The sequence below is a fragment of the Dama dama genome, chromosome 20, assembly GCF_033118175.1.
Source record: "Dama dama isolate Ldn47 chromosome 20, ASM3311817v1, whole genome shotgun sequence".
Classification (NCBI taxonomy): domain Eukaryota; kingdom Metazoa; phylum Chordata; class Mammalia; order Artiodactyla; family Cervidae; genus Dama; species Dama dama.
The window spans coordinates 73465535-73484018 of NC_083700.1; positions in this window are offsets into that span (position 1 = coordinate 73465535).

Consider the following 18484-nt stretch of genomic DNA (forward strand, 5'->3'; position numbering starts at 1 on the left):
GAACCTCTCTCTCATCTCCACTCCTCTCGGTTGATACAGAGCCCCTGTTTGAGTTTCCTGAGCCATACAACAAATTCCCATTGGCTATTTTACATATAGTGGAGAAGGCAATGGCACCCCACTCCAGTACTCTTGTCTGGAAAATCCCACGGACGGAGGAGCCTGGTAGGGTGCAGTCTATCGGGTCACTACGAGTTGGACATGACTGAGAGACTTCATTTTCACTTTTCACTTTCACATATTGGAGAAGGAACTGGCAACCCACTCCAGTGTTCTTTCCTTGAGAATCCCAGGGACGGAGGAGCCTGGTAGGCTGCTGTCTATGGGGTCGCACAGGGTCGGACACGACTGAAGTGACTTAGCAGCAGCATTTTGCATATGGTAATCTAAGTTACTCTTTCCATGTAACTCTTTCCATACATCTCACCCTCTCCTCCCCTCTTTCCATGCCTGTAAGTCTATTGTCTATGTCTGTTTCTCCATTGCTGCCCTATAAATAAATTCTTCAGTACCATTTTTCTAGATTCCATATATATATATATAGGTGTTAGAACATGTATTTATCTTTCTCTTTCTGACTCATTTCACTCACTAATAGGTTCTAGGTTCATCCACCTCATCAAAACTGACTCAAATGTGTTCCTTTTTATGGCTGAGTAACATTCCATTGTGTATATGTACCACAACTTCTTTATCCATTCATCTGTCGATGGACATCAAGGTTGCTTTCAAGCTCTAGCTATTGTAAACAGTGCTGCAGTGAACAATGGGATACATGAGTCTTTTTCAATTTTGATTTCCTCAGTATATGCCTAGGAGTGGGATTGTGGGGTCATATAGTGGTTTTATTCCTAGTTTTAAAAAGAATCTCCAAACTGTCTTCCATAGTGTCTGCATTAATTTACACTCCCACCAACAGTGCAAGTGTGTTGCCTTTTCTCCACACCCTCTCCAGCATTTATTGTTTGTAGGATTTTTGATGATGGCCATTCTGACTGGTGTGAAGTGATATCTCATTGTAGTTTTGATTTGCATTTTTCTAATAATGAGTGATGTTGAGCATCTTTTCATGTGTTTGTTATCCATCTGTGTGTCTTCTTTGGAGAAATGTCTGTTTAGGTCGTTTTCCCACTTTTTGATTGGGTTGCTTGTTTTTCTGGCATTGAGTTGCATGAGCTGCTTATATAGTTTAGAAATTAATCCTTTGTCAATTGTTTCATTTGCTATTATTTTCCCCATTCTGAGGGTTGTCTTTTCACCTTGCTTATAGTTTCCTTTGCTGTGCAAAAGCTTTTAGGTTTAATCAGGTCCCAATTGTTTACTTTTGTTTTTATTTCCATTACTCTAAGACATGGGTCATTTAAAAGTAGGAAGTCAAGAAACACCTGGAGTAACAGGCAAATTTGGCCTTGGAATACAGAATGAAACAGGGCAAAGGCTAATAGAGTTTTGCCAAGAGAACGCACTGGTCATAGCAAACACCCTCTTCCAACAACACAAGAGAAGACTCTACACATGGACATCACCAGATGGTCAACACCAAAATCAGATTGATTATATTTTTTGCAGCCTTTATGATTATACAGTGGAAGTGAGATATAGATTTAAGGGACTAGATCTGACAGATAGAGTGCCTGATGAACTATGGATGGAGGTTCATGACACTGTACAGGAGAAAGGGATCAAGACAATCCCTGAGAAAAAGAAATGCAAAAAGGCAAAATGGCTGTCTGAGGAGGCCTTACAAATAGCTGTGAAAAGAAGAAAATCAAAAGGCAAAGGAGAAAAGGAAAGCTATTCCCATTGGAATGCAGAGTTCCAAAGAATAGCAAGGAGAGATAAGAAAGCCTTCCTCAGCGATCAATGCAAAGAAATAGGGGCTAAAAATAGCAGAATGGGAAAGATCTCTTCAAGAAAATTAGAGATACCAAGGGAATATTTCATGCAAAGATGGGCTCAATAAAGGACAGAAATGATATGAACCTAACAAAAGCAGAAGATATTAAGAAGAGGTGGCAAGAATACACAGAAGAACTACACAAAAAAGATCTTCACGACCCAGATAATCATGATGGTGTGATCACTCACCTAGAGCCAGACATCCTGGAATTCGAGGTCAAATGAGCCTTAGAAAACATCACTATGAACAAAGTTAGTGGAGGTGATGGAATTCCAGTTGAGCTATTTCAAATCCTTAAAGTTGATGCTGTGAAAGTGCTGCACTCACTATGCCAGCAAATTTGGAAAACTCAGCAATGGCCACAGGACTGGAAAAGGTCAGTTTTCGTCCCAATCCCAAAGAAAGTCAATCCCAAAGAATGCTCAAACTACCGTACAATTGCACTCATCTCATATGCTAGTAAAGTAATGCTCAAAATTCTCCAAGCCAGGCTTTAGCAATACATGAACCATGAACTTCCAGATATTCAAGCTGGTTTTAGAAAAAGCAGAGGAACCAGAGATCTAATTGCCAACATCTGCTGGGTCATTGAAAAACCAAGAGAGTTCCAGAAAAACATCTATTTCTGCTTTATTGACTATGCCAAAGCCTTTGACTGTGTGGATCACAATAAACTGTGGAAAATTCTGAAAGAGATGGGCATACCAGACCATCTGACCTGCCTTTTGAGAAACCTATATGCAGGTCAGGAAGCAACCGTTAGAACTGGACATGGAACAACAGACTGGTTTCAAATAGGAAAAGGAGTACATCAAGGCTGTATATTGTCACCCTGCTTATTTAACTTATATGCAGAGTACATCATGAGAAATGTTGGGCTGGAAGAAGCACAAGCTGGAATCAAGTTTGCCAGGAGAAATATCAATAACCTCAGATATGCAGATGACACCACCCTTATGGCAGAAAGTGAAGAGGAACTAAAAAGCCTCTTGATGAAAGTGAAAGAGGAGAGTGAAAAAGTTGGCTTAAAGCTCGACATTCAGAAAACTAAGATCATGACATCTGGTTCCATCACTTCATGACAAATAGATGGGGAAACAGTGGAAACAGTGTCAGACTTTATTTTGGGGGGCTCCAAAGTCACTGTGGATGGTGACTGCAGCCATGAAATTAAAAGACACTTACTCTTTGGAAGGAAAGTTATGACCAACCTAGATAGCACATTAAAAATCAGGGACATCACTTTGTCAACAAAGTTCTGTCTAGGCAAGGCTATGGTTTTTCCTCAAGAAAGCTGAGCGCCAAAGAATTGATGCTTTTGAACTGTGGTGTTGGAGGAGACTCTTGAGAGTCCCTTGGACTGCAAGGAGATCCAACCAGTCATCCTAAAGGAAATTAGTCCTGGGTATTCATTGGAAGGACTAATGGACCTGATGTGAAGAGCTAACTCATTTGAAAAGACCCTGATGCTGGGAAAGATTGAGGGCAGGAGGATGCGGGGAGCCGGCCTGACTGCTCAGGCTCCTTCTTGGCCCTGAGAGAGATCAAGAGGTCCCTCTCTGTCCCTCCACCCCTGATTTATTAAAGTGCAGGTTGGCCTTTCTTACCTCCCTCAAGGAAATTGCTGTAGCGACCTTTTACCCATTTTCCTGATGAGATTGTCAGGCTCCTGTTTATGGTTTATGTCTAGGTAATCTTTAGGTAATCTTTAACTGATTGTAATCATACTAAGATGCTAATCTTAAAGAGTTGAGATAAAATTCCTGAGCGAAGACTAATGCCTGTGATTCTGCACATATACACGTCCTTGATCTAAATTTAGTGAGTCCTGTTAGCATATATATGTATGTTACCCCTCAATAAAGTTGTCGGTTGTCAGTTTCAGTCAAGAGCTGACTCCGTCCCTCTCAACCCCATCTTTCCGAGTCTTTATTTTCTTAGGTATTCCGGCGATTGCGTCCATGACCGGTTCGTTTGCCGGCAGGCTCTGGCAGGAGGAGAAGGGGACAACACAGGATGAGATGGTTAGATGGCATCACCGACTCAATGGACATGGGTTTGGGTGGACTCCGGGAGTTTGTGATGGACAGGGAGGCCTGGCATGCTGTGGTTCATGGAGTCGCAAAGAGTTGGACACGACTGAACTGAGCTGAGTGCCAATAAAATTGACAACTACAACAGAGGGGGAGAAAAGAGGGAAGAAAAAGAAAAACAATCCGAAAGAATCTATAGAACAAGTCAAAACATACGAATAATAAATGTTTTTCTTGAGTCACTGCTGTCAGAGTCCTTTCCCTCACTGGAAGTCACAGTCCACATCACCTCCCTAGGATGCCCTTCAACACTGTGCTGAGCTCCGGACCTGCTGTGGGAGCAGCTCAGCTTCTAATCTGGTCCTACTCCTGTGTGTTCTTGCCTCCAAAGTCCACAGCTATCAGAACTAGTGTGTTTTCTTTTGTGGGAGCTCTCAATGACCTTTCATATATTCCATAGACACAGAGTCTGGCTAGTTGATTGTATGGATTTAATCTGTAGCTTGTACAGCTGGTGGGAAGGTTTTGGGTCTTCTTCCTTAGCCACACTGCCCCTGGGTTTCAATTGTGGTTTTATTTCCACCTCTGCATGTGGCTCATCCACTGGGGTTTGCTCCTGGGGCTGCCCTGGAGGACTTGGGTTTGCCCCTGTGAGGGCCAGGTGTGGAGGTGGTGCAGCTGCTTGGGTCGCAGGGGTTCTGGCAGCACCAGATACTCAGGGGAATTGGCGGCTAGGGCAGCAGGAAATATAGTGTTCTACGAGGGTATGGAAACCAGTATTGGCCAATACACTCCCATATTCTTGCCTGGAGAACCCCACTCCATGATAGAGAAGCCTGGCAGGCCACAGTCTACATGGCCCCAAAGAGTCAGACACTACCAAAATGACCCTGTGTGTATAGACACAAGATTTTTTTGCCTGTGGCAGATCTGCCCCAGTGAGAGTTGAGCATGAAGGAGGCGCAGCTGCTTGGCTTGTGGATACTCTGGCGGTGCCAAGTGTGCAGGGACACGGACTGTCTTTGCCACGGGAGTTTTGGCCCTATCAGAGTCTTTTTTTCAAGCCTCTTATAGCTGGTGATCAGAAGACCTATTTGGTCAGTCTTTCTCCGTAGCTCTGCTCTGTTCAGGCACTTAGAGGAATCCCTTGCCTGAGGTCCTTCTCTGTTGTTTGGTGCATCAGGCACATAGAGGGGCCCCCTTGACTGGAGTCCTACTCTGAGATAGCTGCATCAGTCACTTAAAGGGGCAAGCTGGACGAGGTCCTACTCTGTAGTTCAGTGCGTCAGGCATTTGATGGGCCAGCTTCTCTATTGTTCAGCTGCCGATGCTGGCATGTGGGGAGAGAGAGGCTATGGTGATGGCTTCACCCCTTATGCATGACTCAGCAGTATCACCTTGCTTCCATGGCTGCCCAGCTTTCCTCCACAGTCATTTCCCACCACAATCTCCTCCCTCACATCCCCTTGATCTGTCTCTCCACAGTCAACAGCAGACCTTGCCCTTGGATTGCTCCACAATCCCTAAGCTCCAGCTCCCCACTGTGTCTCCCAGAGGACCTGAGTCCCTGTCCAGGGCACGTACGGCTGTGGCAAGGACTGTCTGATTCTCATCCCATTTTGCCTGCCACAGATCAGCTGTTTCACTCTCTGCCTTAAATGTTTCTCCTCCGACTCAGACAATTGCCCCAGGGTGGGGATCATACCCCTGCTTCAGTTCCCCCACCCGCTGAGAGCAGGTCCAGTCCTACTAACACTCCTGTTTTTCTCCCTAGTTCTTTTGTCCTACCGAACTCTGTGTGGTTCCGTATGTTCTTTTCCTCTGGTCAGTACTCCTGTCCACTCAGCTGGTGTGCTGCATGCACTTCTGTGTCTGAAGGTGTGTTCCTGATGTATCAGTGGAGAGAGATGTACTCCACGTCCACCTCCTCCTCCGCCATCTTGTTCTCCATCCAAGATTGAGCACCTTTTTATGTTGATTAACAATCTAGATTTGCTTAGTTTATATATTTTGTGGATTTTTCAATTGGGTTTTCTTGATATTTGTGTGTGTGTGTGTGTGTGTGTGTGTCTGTGCATCCTGGATTCTAATCTTTGTCAGTTATTTATCATCTTTAATTTTCACTCTTAATATGATTTATTTTTACAAAAATAAGTTTTAATTTAATTTCATTAACTTTATCAGTACTCTCCTTTATGGTATGTGCTTTGTATCTAGTTTAAGAAAATCTTTACTGTCCCAAGATTGCAAATACATTTTCCTATATTGTATGCTAAAATCTTTATAATTTGAATTGACTAGATAGAATAAGGTCTTATGATTTCACAGTCAGTTTTCAAGAGATCAGTGGTGTGAGGAAAAAAAAGAAGCTATCATGGATCCACCCTGTGCTTAAGAATTAATAGCCCAATAAGAAAGGATAAAGAAAAGTTACAGACAATTTGAAAAAGAATAGGATGAGGTATCTTGTTTTCCTTGTCAATATTGATTATGTAACTATAGTAATTTAGGACAGTTTTAAGTTGGAACAGTAATAGATGAAACCAAATACAAAGACAAAAAACTTAACAATGAGCTTTTATACAACAGAGGAAGCAGAAGACAATCATTTACTTCCTGAGGAATAAAATGAAGTTATGAACAAAAATTAATCCCTTATCTCACACTATACATAGAACCAAATCATTTGACAGTTTTCTCTCACAAACAGTTCATACTAAATTTAATATACCAGTAGGTATGTCAAGGCTGTATATTGTCACCCTGCTTATTTAACTTATATGCAGAGTACATCATGAGAAATGCTGGGCTGGAGGAAGCACAAGCTGGAATCAAGATTGAGGGGAGAAATATCAATATGCTCAGATATGCAGATGACACCACCCTTATGGCAGAAAGTGAAGAAGAACTAAAGAGCTTCTTTATGAAAGTGAAAGAGGAGAGTGAAAAAGTTGGCTTAAAGCTCAACATTCAGAAAACTAAGGTCATAGCATCTGGTCCCATCACTTCATGGCAAACAGATGGGGAAACAGTGGAAACAGTGGCAGACTTTATTTTTGGGGGCTTCAAAATCACTGCAGATGGTGATTGCAGCCATGAAATTAAAACTTTCCTTGGAAGGAAAGTTATGACCAACCTAGATAGCATATTAAAAAGCAGAGACATTACTTTGCCAACAAACGTCCATCTAGTCAAGGCTGTGGTTTTTCCAGTAGTCATGTATGGATGTAACAGTTGGACTGTGAAGAAAGCTGAGCATCAAAGAATTGATGCTTTTGAACTGTGGTGTTGGAGAAGACTCTTGAGAGTCCCTTGGACTGCAAGGAGATCCAACCAGTCCATCCTAAAGGAGATCAGTCCTGGGTGTTCATTGGAAGGACTGATGCTGAAGCTGAAACTCCAGTACTTTGGCCACCTGATGCGAAGAGCTGACTCATTGGAAAAGACCCTGATGCTGAGAAAGATTGCGGGTAGGAGGAGAAGGGGACAACAGAGGAGGAGATGGTTGGATGGCATCGTCGACTCAATGGACATGGGTTTTGGTGGACTCTGGTAGTTGATGATGGACAGGGAAGCCTGGAGTGCTGCGGTTCATGGTGTCACAAAGAGTCAGACTTGACTGAGTGACTGAACTGAATTGAACTGAACTCCAACAGAAAGGTTATCTTAAATAAAATATAAGTAAAAAGACTTGCTAAGAGAGAATAAATATTTTTTTTTTGAAGTAGTTGAGTTCACTAACACATTACGATGTAAACATTTTCTGAGAATATATTTGCTATTTCTGGGTAGTTTCACATCTATATATAATTTTTAAAATACATTTTTTATTCTAAAATTAGTAAGTGTAGTTAAAGAAACCAGAAGTTCTTTCTGACTGTAAAATTACATTATTCCATGATCTTAAATTTTAGTACAGTGTGTTATTATTAATTTGAGGAGTTAGGATTTATAAAAAAACAGGTTGAGAGTTGATAGTTTTAATAGTCTTATTTTTTATGACAACTATAAGCTGCTGAAGAATTTTCAGTAGTCTGCAAATATAGGAATTTAAACTGCACCACTCACCAGAGCTCGAAAGGTTACAGGTACGCAGAATCCAGAACACATACGATGCTCACCTTCCCTTAGACAACATGATCCTTTAATCCAAGAATCTGTTAAGTTACTAATACTAAGTTGTTTCTATGATAAATGAGTCAGTAGGAAACACTATTTCCTTAGAAGTTAGGGGAAGATGATATTTGCTGCTTGTTTGCTACTTTGTACTTTGTCAGGCTGCTGCTCGGTCACTTCAGTCGTGTCAATTCTGTGCCACCCCGTGGACCGTAGCCCACCAGGCTCCTCTGTCCATGGGATTCTCCAGGCAAGAATACTGGAGTGGGTTGCCATACTCTTCTCCAGGAGATCTTCCCAACACAGGGATCAAACCTACGTCCCTTACATCTTCTGCACTGGGTTATACCTCCAGATAATTGAAAAATTAACTACATATAAATTCTTCTATCGGTTCTACCTTTTCAAATAGCTGCTAGAGTAGTGCCCTGTTATCATCAGTATCATCGAGTCATGTTGGGCCATCATATAGGCATACCTTGTTTTATTGTTCTTTGTTTTATGGCATTTCATAGGTACTGTTTTTTATAAATTGAAAGTTTGCGGCAACTCTACATCAGGCAAATCTATGGGCGCCATTTTCCTAACATTTGCTCACTTTGTGTCTCTGTGTCACAATTTGGAAATTCTCAAAAGAGTTCAAACCTTTTCACTATTATCATATTTGTTAGAGTGATCAGTGATCACTGATGTTACTATTATAATTCTTTTGGGATGTCACAAGCTGCACCCATATAAGATATCATGAGCAAACTTAGTAAGTGTGCGTCTGACTGTTCCACTGAACAGATGGTTCCTCATCTCTCCCCCTCTCCCAGGGCCTCCCTCTTCCCTGAGATACAACAATATGGAATTTGGCCAGTTGATAACCTTACAGTGCCCTCTAAGTTTTCAAGTGAAAGGAAGTGTGTGTGTGTGTGTGTGTGTGTGTGTGTGTGTGTATGGACACATGCACTCAGTTGTGTCCAACCCTTGGCAACCCCATGGACTGTATCCCACCAGGCTCCTCTGTCCATGGAATTTTTCAGGCAAGAATACTGGAGTGGGTTGCCATTTCCTACTCCAGGGGATCTTCCTGACCCAGGGATAGAAACTTCGTCTCTTGTGTTTCCTCTTTGGCAGGCGTATTCTTTACCACTAGCATCACTTGGAAATGAAGAGTTTCTCACTTTAAATCAAAACTGGAAATGATTCATCTTAGTAAGGAATACATGTTGAAAGCCTAGACAGGCCAAAAGGTAGGAATTTTGTACCAAATAGCCAAGTTGTGAATGCAAAGGAAAAGTTCTTGAATGAAATTAAACATGCTACTCCAGCACACACATATATGGGAAGAAAGCAAAATGGTTTTATTGTTGATATGGAGAAAGCTTTAGTGGTCTGGATAGAAGATCAAACCAAGCGCAGTATTCCTTAAGGCAAAGCCTAATTCAGAGCAAAGCCCCAATTCTCTTCAGTTCCATGAAACCTAGGAGAAGTGAGGAAGCTTCAGAGAAAGGTTTGAAACTAGCAGAAGTTGATTCTTTATGTTTAAGAAAAGAAACCATTGCTGTAAAATGAGTTTCAAGTGAAGCAGAAAGTCCTGACATAGAAGCTACAGCAAATTTTCCAGAAGATCTAGCTAAGATAATTAATAAAGTTGTTTACACTAAACAACAGATTTTCAATTCAGTGAATAGCTTTCTGTTGGAAGAAGATGCCACCTAGGGCTTTCATGCCTGGAGAGAAGTCAATGCCTGGCTTCAAAGTTTCAAGGCTGATTCTCATTCATGAGACTAAATGGTGACTAAGTTGAAGTCAGTGCTTGCTTAACATTCCAAAAATCTTAGGACCCTTAAAATTTATGCTAAATCTACTCTGTCTGTGCTCCACAAACAGAACAATAATGCACATTTGCTTACAACACGATTTACTGAACATTTTAAGCCCTGCTGCTCAGAAAAGGACTCCTTTCAAACTCTTACTATTCATTGACAGTGCACCTGATAACCCAAGAACTCTGATGGAGGTGTAATATAATGAGATTCATGTTGTTTTAATGGCAACTAACACAACATCCATTCTGCAGCCCAAGGATCATGGTGTCATTTTGACTTTTTTATCCTTTCTTTTTTTTGTTGGAAGAATATTGCTTTACAATGTTGCATTGGTTTCTGCCATACAACAATGTGAATCAGCCTTAATTACACACACACACACACACACACACACACACACACACACATATATATATATATATATATATATATACACATATATATATATCCCCTGCTTGAGCCCTCTTGTTCCCCCATCCCACCCCTCTAGGTTATCACAGGGTGCCCGGCTAGGCTTCCTGTGTGATACAGAATCTTCTCACCAGCTACCCATTTTACACATGATAGTGTTTATATTTTGATGTTACTTTCTCCATTCATCCCACTCTCTCCCTCCCCCACTGTGTCCACATGTCTGTTCTCTACATCTGAGTCTCCATTCTTTCCTTGCACTGTATTGAAGTCATTTTAAGACTTATTATTTAAGAAATACATTTTTAAGACAGTATCTGACTTAATGATTCCTCCCTCTGCTAGATCTAGCCAAAACAAGTTGAAATACTTCTGAAATGCTTTCACCATTCCAGATCTCTTTAAGAACATGTGTGATTCTTTGGAATAGGTCAAAATATCAATATTAGCTGAAGTTTGGTAGAAGTTGATTACAACTCTATGGATGATTTTAAGGGGGTTAAGACTTCATGGATAAAGTAACTGCAGTTGTAGTGGAAATAGTAAGAGAAGTAGAGTTAGAAGTGAAGTCTAAAAGTGAAAGTTGCTCAGCAATGTCCAACTTTTAGTGATTGCATGGATTATAGCCTACCAGTTCCTCAGTCCATGGAATTTCCCAGGCAAGAATACTAGAGTGGGTTGCCATTTCCTTCTCCAGGGGATGTTCTATACCCAGGAATTAAACCCAGGTCTCCTGCATTGCAGGCAAACTCTTTACTGTCTGAGCCACCCAGGGCTTTAAGATATCATAGATGAAATAATTACAGTTGTGATGGAAATAGGAAGAGAGCTAGAATTAGAAGTGAAGCCTAAAGATGTGACTGACTTGCTGCAATCTCAGGATAAAACTAATGGATGAGGAGTTGCTTCATTCATAAAATAAAATTGTTTCTTGAGATGAAAACTACTTATGATGAAGATGCTGTGAAGATTGCTGGAATGACAGCAAAGGATTTAGAACTAACTTTATTATATAAAGTTAGTTGATAAAACAGTGCCAGGCTTTGAGAGGACTGGCTCAAATTTTTTAAGAGGTTCTGCTGTGGATAGAATGCTATCAAACAACGTTGCATGCTTCTGAGAAATTGTTCATGAAATGAGTCAATTGGCATGGCAAATTTAATGCTGTCTAATTTTTTAAAAAAATTACCAAAGTAGCCCCAACTTTCAGCAAGCTTTAGCAACCACCAACCTGATTATTTCAGCAGCCATCAACTTCAAGGCAAGAACCTTCACCAGCAAAATCATTATGATTTGCTGAAGGATCAGATGATGGTTAACATTTTTTAGTAATAAATTATTTTTAAATTCATACATTGCTTTTTTAGACAAACTTAATAGACTATAATATAGTATCAGTTCATTTCAGTTCAGTCGCTCAGTCGTGTCCAATTCTTTGTGACCCCATGAATTGCAGCACGCCAGGCCTCCCTGTCCATCACCAACTCCTAGAGTTTGCTCAAACTCATGTCCATCGAGTCGGTGATGCCATCCAGCCATCTCATCCTCTGTCATCCCCTTCTCCTCCTGCCCCCAGTCCCTCCCAGCATCAGGGTCTTTTCCAATGAGTCAACTTTTCTCACGAGGTGGCCAAAGTACTGGAGTTCCAGCTTCAGCATCTGTCCTTCCAATGAACACCCAGGACTGATCTCCTTTAGGATGGACTGGTTGGATCTCCTTGCAGTCCAAGGGACTCTCAAGAGTCTTCTCCAACACCACAGTTCAAAAGCATCAATTTTTCGGTGCTCAGCTTTCTTCACAGTCCAACTCTCACATTCATATATGACCACTGGAAAAACCATAGCCTTGACTATATTACTTTTATGTGCACTTAGAAACCAAAATATTTGTGTGACTCGCTTTATTGCAAAGTTCACTTTATTATAGTGATCTGGAACTGAACCCATAATATCTCCAAAGTATGTTTATAATTGTTTTCTTGTATAACACAAATCTTAGGACCTCAGTTACATTGTGAGGAATTTTATTTGGTTTAGGAAGAGAATTTTTAGGAAAGAAAGACTTTCCATTCAAGAATGGGAGAAGAGACATAGCCAGAAAAATATTTATGCTATATTTTTGTTTATTACGTGAAACCACATCAAAACCTAAATCAAAATAATGAAGGAAAATATAAATTGAACACAATTCTTATTGGATTCTGTGGCAAGATATACTGTGATGATGTCTATTATCTGCCTGACAGAAAATAGTCAAATTAACAGCGCCAAACACAGATAGTTCAGCAATCTGATGTTTTAGTAAAAGCAGAATAGAGTAGTTTGGACATATATAGTAAGGACCCCAGAACTTTTAGGTTAGTTCTCTTTATTTTACTTACTTTAGGAGGAAAGAAATGCCTTTAAGTATGTAAATCTTACTATGATATTTCTATATGTTCCATAATTGTAATATTTAGCATAGAATTCCACCATAGCTCAAGATAGAAGCTTGTTGCTATCAATTAATAGGAATAAGTGATATAAAGTTATACTGCTTGCTGTTATCCAATTTTATTTATGTTTTCAACTTTATCATTAGAAAAAATGTTTAGTTAACCTGAAATAAGCAGAGATTCATTTAGATCCAGATCATGTTTTATTTCAGTGAATTTATCTTCCCAAAAGTTTTCACTGAATACTTTATAGTATATATATAGATAGTGAAGTCGCTTAGTTGTGTCTGACTCTTTGAGACCCCATGGACTGCAGCCCTTCAGGCTCCTCTGTCCATGGAATTCTCCAGGTAAGAATACTGGGGTGAGTTGCCATTTCCTTCTCCAAGTATGTATATAATTATAGTTAATTATAAAACCCCACAATTTCAAAATTTGGGGTGAGATGATAATGCCATTTTTAATCCATTATTCTTGAATACTAATTTAGCTGATGTATGATTCAAAGTTGACAGTTACTATACTGCAGCATTTTGAAGATATTAAACCATGGGGTTTGGTTTTCATTGTATTATTAAAATATCTGCTCTCAGTCTGTTATTTCTCTGTAGACAATCATTCCTTTCCTTATTGAGGTCATTTATATATATATATATGTATATATATATACATATATATATATATGTAGTCTTTCAATACTGATGTGTTTAGGCATAGATTTCCTTTCATTGTACTTTCTAATTAAAAAAATTATTTCTTTTATTTATGCTGTTAGGGATTAAAAATATATTAATTTATTTTGATAAAAACTTCAGCCTTTTTCTCTTTAAATATTATCTCTCTTCCATTCCTTATATTGCCTCTTTCTTATTTTATCTTTCATGTCATTAGCTAATCTGTAATGTTTCTCTCTCTGTCTCTATGTGCTACATTTTCTATAATTTGTGGCCTTTATCTTCCAGTTAACTGATTCTTTCTCAACTATCTCATATGTTGAATCTCACTAATTATATTTATAATTTCAACAAGATTTTTGTTATGTATACAATTTTCTGTTATGTTCTGAAAGCATCATGTTTTTCGGCCATATTTTTGATTCACTCTTTTATTTTGCTTGCTAGTCTAATAATTTCAATATCTGAAGTTCAAGGAATCTAATTTAGAGTGCCGGTTTATTTTCTCCTAATTCTTGCTCATGGCGGTATGTTTCCTTGGATTCTGAGCTCATTCTCAGCTGGATGTTACATTTGGGAACAATTTGAACTCTTGGTTAAAGGTGTTTCCCTCTAATAAGGATTTGTATTTATTTTTAATTTTTAGTTGTGCATTTCCCAGATCAACAATAAGTCCCAAGTGCTCAGAAGAATATGCCTGAGATTATAAATCCTAAAAAAAGACTTTTGTCCCTGCCCAGAGACAAGATTGAAGCAGACAATGTGCATTGTAATTGCTGTTTCCCGGAGGTGAATGTTTTCAAATAAAAATTTTAATGCAAATGTAGTCCTTAAAGGGTTCCCTTTTAAATTATTTCCCACTTTTTCTAGGCTAAAGGTCTAGTGTCCTATTCAGCTGTCTGTTTATAGGGAGATTCTAGATTACTTGCTGGCCAATGCCTTCAGAAGAACTGTATATTTAATGCTTCTTACCACTGTGGTTTCTTATTTTATCAATTGTTTGGATTCCAAGAGTTAATTTTCTTCCTTATAAGTTAATCATCCCCCCAAAAAACAAAGAAAGAGTAGTCTGTTATTTTTATTCAGTATTTCTAGATGTTTTGTCCTAGAAGAATTTTGATGACATTTAGACTGCCTTATTTTGGAAGTGGAACTAATTTATCTATTATATCACAACTTTAAGGTGATATTTTTCAGTGTCAAACTGTTGAAGTTACTTAAGTTAAATAGCATTTGTATATTTCCTTTCTGTGAAGCATGCTGTCATTATAGGTGACAGTGGAAATGAGCCTTGTCACCATAATGGTGTTACAAAGGACTTTACCGACCGATAGCTTCTAAGTGAAGGAAACAGAAACATACTTGGTTATTATTTTTGATGACCATATTATATTATCAGGATCAGTGTAGGCAAAAATCTCTTTTAATATCAATTATCTCCATCAGTTAGATAACAAACACATTCCTTTGAGTCTATTTCTTTTATTATAGAACACACTAGCAGATAGCATTAATGATTATTATTTGATGAAAATCTTCTCTCCTGATAGCAGTATGCACAAATAACTTGAGTCATGAATGGTGTTCCAAACATCAATCTAACTATTAAGAATTTATGCATGAGACATAAAAGGTAGAAAACCAATAAAATTTAGCTCCTTTGGAAATATATGGATTCTTTGATAAAGATATAATAGAATTAAATAATCTGGAAAATTATAAAGAAAAAAAAGCTAGAAGCAATATAGCATTGTGAAAGAAAAAATATATTAAAAGTTACCAAAATATTTCTCTGACAGACAATTTGTATATATTTATTTTTTGGATCACAGAAGTGATTTATGTTTTTTGTTGAAATCTCAAGCAATGCAGATTTTATAAAGTACCAAAGTATTCCTTATTTTTTTCTCTTAATGCCATAGTTATTAGTGTAATGTACTCTTTTGAATAATTGTTAGCATTCAGTAACATAAAGGTACATACATTCTGAAATTTATCCCTTCAAAATATATTCTTTATATATATGCATATTGCCTTATTACTTGCTTTTGCTGAAAAATACTTGGTGAAATAATATTCTATCAGTTCTAATGTAGTGATATACTGTTCCTTTTTATAACTTTATAGACTCTTATTTCATAAATATATCATAATTTATCTAACCACTTTCCTATTAATGGCTGTTAGGTTAATTTTAATTTTTTCACTATTTCAACAATTTTCCGGTGAATTTTCTTGTATATATGCTTTTGCATTCTTATGCATGATTTTTGTAGCATATATTTTTAGAAACATTAGTAGAAAACTGTACATTTTATATAATAATAATATAAATACAATACATTAAATACACTATTATTGTGATGTCATATAATAATATGATTATATAACAATAATTATTTTCAGTCCCTCAGTCATGTCTGACTCTTTAAGACCCCATGGACTGCAGCACGCCAGGCTTCCCTGTCCTTCACCATCTCCTGGAGCTTACCCTAACTCGTGTCCATTAAGTCAGTGATGCCATACAACTATCTAGTCCTCTGTCATCCCCTTCTCCTCCTACCTTCAGTCTTTCCCAGCATCAGGGTCTTTTCAAATGAGTCAGTTCTTCGCATCAGGTGGCCAAAGTATTGGAGCTTCAGCTTCAGCATCAGTCCTTCCAGTGAATATTCTGGATTGATTTCTTTTAGGATTGACTGGTTGGAACTCCTTGCAGTCCATGGGACTCTCAAGAATCTTCAACACCATAGTTCAAAAGCATCAGATCTTCAGCACTCAGCCTTCTTTATGGTTCAGCTGTCATATCCATATGTGACTGCTGGAAAAACCATAGCTTTGACTAGACAGCTCTTTGTCGGAAAAATGGTGTCTGCTTTTTAATATGCTGTTTCAGTTCATCATAGCTTTTCTTCCAAGGAGCAAGCGTCTTTTAATTTCATGGCTGCAGTCACCATCTGCACTGATTTTGGAGCCCCCTGAAATAAAGTCTGTCACTGTTTCCATTGTTTCCACATCTATTTGCCATGATGTGATAGGATTGAGTATTAAGCCATTTTCCCACTCTCGTCTGGTATTACCTTCATCAAGAGGCTCTTTAGTTTCTCCCCACCTTCTGCCATAAGGGTGATGTCATCTGCATATCTGAGATTGTTGATATTTCTCCCACCAGTCTTGATTCCAGCTTGTGCTTCATCCAGCCTGGCATTTCACATGATGTACCCTGCATATAAGTTAAAGAAGCAGGGTGACAATATACAGCCTTGACGTACTCCTTTCCCAATGTGATACCAGTCTATTGTCCCATGTCCAGGTAACTATTGCTTCTTTACCTGCATACAGGTTTCTCAGGAGGTGTAATGTGGTCCGGTATTCCCATCTCTTTAAGAATTTTCCACAATTTATTGTCATCCACAGAGTCAAAGGCTTTAGTATGGACAATGAAGCAGAAATAGGTGTTTTTTTTTCTGGAATACTCTTGCTTTTTCTATGATCCAACAGATGTTGGCAATTTGATCTCTGGTTCCTCCGATTTTTCTAATACCAGTTGAACATCTATAATAACAATTATAGTACTATTAAAAACTATACCTATACAAAATTTAATTGATAGTACCAAAATCTCTCCCAAACTATTAAACTAATTTGTGTTGTCATCAACTGTTTATTGAAATTTTTGTACTACTGTTGACCTTAGTTAACAATCATCTTTTAAACCTTCCCAATCTAACAGACGAGAACATTTCATGTTTTAATTTGCAATGGGGTCACAAAGGCTGAACATAACTTAGTGACTGAACAACAATGAAAACAAAAAAATAATTGTTAAATTGAGGGTAAGTGTTATGTCTTTTTATTGAAGTTTGAAATGCAGAGGGTTTATCTTATTACTTACAAAATGGAAAAGATGCTCTCGTTTGATCTTATTTTTTTATCTGTGACAAGAAAATAACCAGAAATGAAGCAACAATATAGAAATCAAAATCTTCCCTACAGTTTTTAGTCAAGCTTCATGAGAGTTTAGCAGTAACCATTGTTGTTTAGTAGCTAAGTCACTTCTGACTCTTTGGAGACCCTGTGGACTGTAGCTGCCCGACCCTCTGTCCATGGGCTCTCCATGCAAGAATATTGGAATGGGTTGTGATATCCTTCTCTAGTGGATCTCCCTAAACAGGGCTTGAAGCCCCATGTCTCCTCCATTGGCAGGCAGAATCTTTACCACTGAGCCACCAAGGACGCTCAGGAATAACGATTGCATATCCCTAAAATCTCAATCCCCTGCGCCTTCTCATTTCTTTAACAAGAAAAAGGTCACAGATATAAACATCTCTGATATCCTCCTGGATTTAAACCACATCAATAAGCTAACCTACAGTCATCTGGTTTAAATAAATGTTTGAGTGTGAGGATAGAAATTTTACATCACATGGATATAGCCAAAGGGTTTTTAATAACCTTATTCTTCTCATCTGACACTAACAGTCCACACTGTGTAATCGTCAGCCTCACTAACACATGCTTAGTTTCATCACTTGAAAATGACATAGACCAGTATCTTTGAGCTTGCGTTACTTAGTATATTTATTTCTGCATAAGAGAATAAGATTAAACATAGTCCACTCAGTCATTTTATTTTAAGGTTGATATTTGATTTCAAATAAAAATGAATAATATTTATTTATTTACAGTGGCTTCTCTAGGTACCACAAACCATATTAAAATAATATGTAAGAATCTAGGAGTGTTGAGAATTAATAGACAATATGAAAATCATTATGATTCAATTTATTTACAGTATAAAACAATGAAGGTGGTTTTTACTTTCATCATATGAATAGACACTGGCTCAGAGTGCAAACATTATCTTCTAAATCTAACAAGATATTTTATAATGTTAAATGTGTATCTAAAATAAATGAGAAGATTTTACCATTGCTATCCAATCTTTATGTATTGTATATTTTTAAAACATGTCAATATATATTCCTGTTTCTCTAAAGTATGCACTTGATTAATTGAAGAATTCCATGCTTATACTAACTAACATTAAATTTAAAGAGATTATTTTACTTCTCTGGAAATAAATCAAAATTTTCTATAGG